This window comes from Grammomys surdaster, unplaced genomic scaffold, assembly GCF_004785775.1.
Source record: "Grammomys surdaster isolate TR1022 unplaced genomic scaffold, NIH_TR_1.0 131, whole genome shotgun sequence".
Classification (NCBI taxonomy): domain Eukaryota; kingdom Metazoa; phylum Chordata; class Mammalia; order Rodentia; family Muridae; genus Grammomys; species Grammomys surdaster.
In genome coordinates, this window is record NW_021604589.1 from 2440587 (window position 1) to 2446583 (window position 5997).

The following is a 5997-nucleotide window of genomic DNA, read 5'->3' on the forward strand; positions in this document are numbered from 1 at the left end:
GGTGCAAGCTTCAGGTTTCTCTAGGCACTCTCATTCGTGTGTTAGAGTCTCAGTATGTCACTTCATACAGCGTAGATAGTGACCATATGTCACTCTGGATGACACATAGATTTAGCTTCAGGTTCATAAAACTAGGAATATTACTTGCCTAATGTTATCAGGTTTAAGAGGTCAATTATTAAAAAGAAATCAGGCTTCCACTTTCCTTTAGGCCATTTATCTAGGAAATTAAATCATAGCTGCTGACTTTAAGAACCTTCCTGTAAGATCCATAGCTTTTATTTGATGTGGAGTAGTATTTCTCAAAATGTGGCCCCTAGAGTATTATCAGTACTGTATGGTAACTTGTTGGCAATACAATTCTTCAAGTCTCAGTTCAGATTCTGTCTTATATATGTGACTAGCCTTTGCCACAGTTTAAGAATAAGGCCCAGTAATCTGCACAAGTCCTGGAAAAGAGTATTCTAGAGCCACTAATTTAGTTATTTAATAGAGTTGGATTGGGGTGGGGGGGGTGTATTTCAAGAACCAAGTCTAAACATCATTTCAATTCAATTTTTTTTCAACTTGTGTATATGATCTGTCTATCCTTCTGTCTGTCTTTCTCTCCCCTCCCCCTCCATGTGTGTGTGTGTGTGTGTGTGTGTGTGTGTGTGTGTGTGTGTGTGGTAGCATGCATATAGAGGTCAGAGATTAACTTTGCTCTCAGTCCTCGCCTTTTCCCTCGCTTGAGACAGGGTCTCTTGCTTGCCTCTGGGCACCAGGCTACCCGGCCTGAGAGCTTCCAAGCATTCTGTCTCTGCCTTCCTTCTCCCCCTCAGGAGAGCTGAGATTATAGATCACTACCACTTCAGGTTTTACAAAGGTTCTGGGAACCTGCCTGACCTCACATCCTCATCTTTGTATAGCAAATTCTGTACCCGCTGAACCATCATCCCAGAAAACAAACAACGAACACAAAACCTCTCCTCTTTTCGAATGTTGCTGTGAATTAAGAGTGATAACGTAAATTCACAAGATGAAAATGTTGCTGCTCTTAAGAGTCCTGAGATATCACAAAAGCACCTTTCAAAAATGTCAGTCATACATATCTAAAGTCCTAATGAAGCATGTTTAGTGGCTTGTTTTAAAAAACGTAGTTGTATGTGAGCTGTAACTGTTTCTTTGGCCATCCAGGGTTTGTGTCCAAGTGATGAGCGCGGAGGCTCACAATTATGATCCCAGCAGTAAGGATAATGAAGCAGGACTGTTGTAGGTTCCAGGCCAGGCTAGCTCAGTGAGTTCGGAGCCAAATGTGAGATTGTGAATAAAATAAGTAAGAAGAGAGACAGAAGTAAAGGAAGGGAGGAAAAGAAATGGTCAGAATTCTGTTTGCTTAAGAACACAGTGAATACTGCATTTATTTTTGTATCCCTATTACCTTCTAGCAGAGATACATAATACACAATTATGTTGAAGGAATGGGTAGTCATCTCATGGATTCAAGTACCTTTGACTACTGTTCCTGAGTGGGGTCAGTTATTTTAATCACATTTGGATTCTTTATTCTATTTAAGTATTATTAAAGAATACTGACTGCCTTAGATATATGGTTAGCTTTTTCTGCAGCTTAAGATTTTATCTATCAAGAATTAAGACTAATACCTCCAATTCCTCTGACAGATACGGAAAAAGCTTTCCATGAAGGCTGTGCTGTTCCATTTCTGGAAATGTCTATAAAAGATCTGCTACTTCATGTTAACATTTGCAGTGACTAAGCCAGGCTTTGTCCCCTTGGTAGCATTGACATTTGGAGCTGGGTCATTCTTTGTTGTGGGGCTACCATGTATTCTATACGAAGTTAAGCAGCACCTCTGACCTCTGTCCATCCACTGGATGCCTAGAGCATCATGGACTCCCAGTTGTGACAAGCCAGATATTCAAGTACTGCCAAGGATACCCTTATCTAGGAGGAGAATAACCTAATAAGAATTTTTATAGAAAGAGCATATGTTCTACATTTTCTCTAGCTTACTGTTGAGAACTCTGGCAGTGACAGAACTATTTTGAAAGGATCCTGTTCACAAAGCCTCATCATTTTATGTCTGTTCCTACTCCCCTTGGGACAACTTTATCATGGGATATGCAGATTTATAAACTCTAAAGCATCATGTTTTTTCATGTAACTTATATATTGATTTAATACTGAATTCTATTATTGGGTAATTTCTAAGTAATCTAAAGGCTGGCTAAAGGAACACCATATAAGTCAGTACTATAGAGTGCACCTCTAACTAAATGTTTTTTAGCTACTTTATGATAATACTTCTTGTTAGCATTCTGTCTAAACTTCACCCTCACAGTTATATGGGAGCAGTCAGTTATGCCCCTCCCCACATTTACCTGGCAATAACCAGGTAGGCCTGGCCCACTATAAAAGGAGCTGCTTGCCTCCTCCTCCTCTCTCTCTTGATCCCTTGATCTCTTGATCCCTCTGTACCCTTGCCCCTTCCCCCTTCCCTTTCCCCTCTCTCCATGTGATCATGGCCGTCCTCTACTTCTCCCTCTCCCTCTCCCTCTCCCTCTCCCTCTCCCTCTCCCTCTCCCTCTCCCTTTCCCTCTCTCTCTCTCTGTCTCTCTCTTCCTCTCCCTCTCCCTTTCCTTCTCCCTCTCTCTCTGCCTCTGCTACCCTCTTAACTCCCCTCCCTACTCCCTGAATAAACTCTATTCTATGCTATACCAGTGTGTGACTGGTCCCTCAGGGGGAAGAGATGCTTCTGCATGGGCCCGCTGAGAGATCCCCTTCCCCATACCTCTCCACACGCCCACAGAACATACACTTTATCTCTATCTTTTTATAAATACATCACTTCTTGTCATTTAAAAGTTAAAATAAAATATACTAATCTCTCTTGTTACATCCTACCTCAAGATTCTATCCATGGAAATTCACCATTGTTTCTGGAGCTTGCTTCCTAGAATTGAAGAAACAAGCTAATAATTCAACTCCTAGGTTTATTTCAGATGTCATTTACTGCAGCATTACTATAACCTCTCCTTACTTCTACTTAAATACCCCATATTTTCAATTTGTTAACTTTTTATTTAAGTTATAAGTATTCCAGGAAGTTGCTGATATCTTTATTAACCATATCATATTAATGTTCCCATTGCACCGACCATGTGGTCATGTTTTAGTTATTTTTAAAAATGATTTTATGTGCATTGGTGGTTTGCCTACATGCATATCTGCACATCTCTTGTGCGCCTGGCTTCCAGAGAGTCCAGAAGAAGGTGTAAGACCCCTGGGAACTGACATTACAGTTAGGAGTTAGAAGAAGCGAACTTGAGTCTTCTGCAATAGCAGCTGGTGTTCTCAATCAATGAGCCACCTCTCCAGCCCCACGTGGCCATGTTTTAAACACTGCACTGTTTTTCCCTTTTCATTTACTCATATTTTGAAATGAAACAGACATAAAAATGTCTGAGTATCACAAATTTAACAGGAAACTAAAATTATTTATTAAAATCTTAGATATTATAGTATCCAAATTTTATTGCTAAAAATAGCATCTCTATTTTACCCTTACATCTTATATTTAGCATACATGACAGCAAAACACTTTTTGAAATTTAACAAAAAAATTACAAATTCTGGTTATTAATTTTTCACACATAATTTTTGTATAGTTTTCCACATTAGCATAAAGAGGACAATATCACCCTGAAAGCAAACACAAAGGAATAATAAGATTATATATTGACATGACAGATGAAAAAGGTAGTAGGTCAGAAGAAATATACATATAACAAAGCCTACAATTTGAGAAATGTGGAAATCAAAGTCAAACTAGTTAATTACTAACAAAGATGGCAGCCGTGCTTCCCTTTGTCTTTCACAGTGAATGCACCATTAGCACTTCGTACTAAGACTGGGGAATAAACCATCTATAATCTACTGAAAAAGACCATCTGCTTCTATAAATTTTGTTCTCATATACTTGCCAAAGGAAGAGAACGTATTAACAAAATAATGGGCCCTGCTCTGTTAATTGTAGGTTGTTTGCAGTTTTGCTGTTGCTATTAGAATTTAATAAGCCATTCCTTCTGCTAAATTAATAAGCAGCCAAGATTATGTAATAGCTGCTTTCAGCTGCTAATTATTTTCCCATAATTCCTTCTCTACCCCCAGCCTTCCCCACTTTCTCTCTCCCCCTCTCTTTTTGGCTAGGAACACAGAAATAAGACTGCCAATTAGCAAGTCTCCCATAATTTCCAGAGCTACTAACCAACATTATTAATATATCCAATGAGTTTAAACTTGGGAGGTGGCTACTTAGGAACCCTGAGGACATAGGTGTTTTGTACACAAAAAGAAAAGGCAGTGTTTAGAATTAGAAGGCAGTTTTTCATTGTGTAGTATTTGTGCTATATTTGAACTGGCTAATGACATCTGTTTCTTGTATTAAGGGAGAGAAAGGACATTGGCATTTCAGGGGCATGTTTGAACAGGAAACAGAGAAATTTGGGCCAGGAGTCTAGAGACCTACCAAAAGCCAATTCTGCTTTTTGTTGACCACTTTAATATTCCAGTATATTTCACTCATACACGTTACCAGGAAACTTTCCAAGCAGCATAGTATTGCTGGGGAAAAAAGGAAAATATTCTAGTTTTATTTTTGCTAAACAAAAGCATTTACAAAGTGACTTCAAATTCCTATCATATATGATCCTATTACATTGGCACTGTAAGACATAAAATTCAACATTGATCTCTAATAAGGGGTTTCTTTAAATTGAGTAAACACAGCTTCGATAAAAATGTAGCATCTTTTTTCTTACATTGGCTAATTTACAATTCCTGTTTTGTAATCTCTGCAAAGAAAGGCATGCCCAACAAATACTCTGTTCTGGCTTTCTTTGTAGGGACGGAGGTGACTGTAGTAAGGAGTAGCATTTGACATGGGAAATCCATGGCTGACCAAGCAAGGTCACCTAATCCTGTGGATCTCCACTCCCCTTATCTATAAAAGATGAGTTGAACTAGATGATCCATCCATTCCACCACTCAAATAAAACATAGACATCCATCATATGCCCAGAACTAAGTCAACGTTTCAGCTTTTAACAAGTCAATCATCATTTTATAATTTTATTAGGCAACTCACATATATCAGTGGTGTTAAAACCGGGCAGGGAACTAGGTTGTTAAACGAATAAAATCCAAGGCGCGCTAAACAGAAGCATGTGGGTAAAAAGAGGAATTCGTTGTTCCGGGGCTTTATGGTGAGGCTTCACAGATGTGACATTAGAGGAAGGACATGCCAAGCAGAGCGAGTCGTCAGAAAGGCTAAACTGGAACCCAGGCTGGGAAAGGTGGTGGCGAGACCCTGAGAAGGAAGCGGGATCTGGAGGACTAAGCGCTGTCTGGATTTTTGCAGCAGAGAGCGGACCACAACTCATCCAGTCCGCCGCACTGCTGGGTGAAGCAAGCCCTGCAGGGAGGCTCTTTCAAAGCTTGGGGTGAGAAGTGTCTAGGTTAGCTAGGGCTGTAGCACTGCGCTGGAAAGGAGGAGCCTCCCTGCAAACGCGGGCACGAGCACCACGAAAGCGCTGACTTGTTTTCCCCAGAGTTACAGCACTCCTGTCCTTGCTCCCACCATCATAACCGACTGTCACATCTCCCCGTCCAACCCTCTGGGGACCCAGGGAGTCATTGGAGCTCGAAGTCAGCTCTTTGCAGTACGGACCATCCTTAGCCTGCACCAAGGGGTCAGTTAAGGGCGCCGCGGAACCCCATCACCCTGCTACTGAAGAAGCCAGGACAGCCGCGAGCGCCGCGTCCCGGCGGCACAGTGATAAGCACGCAGGCGCGCGGGCCACAGCCGAAGCCGCTTCCGGGTCACGTGGCCAGACTTCCGGCCCTCGCCACGCCTTCCCAGTGGCCATTTGACCAATCGGCTTCTCGTTCTTGCCGGCAAGTGTGCTGACTCTAGTGGCGGTTGGCGCCCCCTTGGC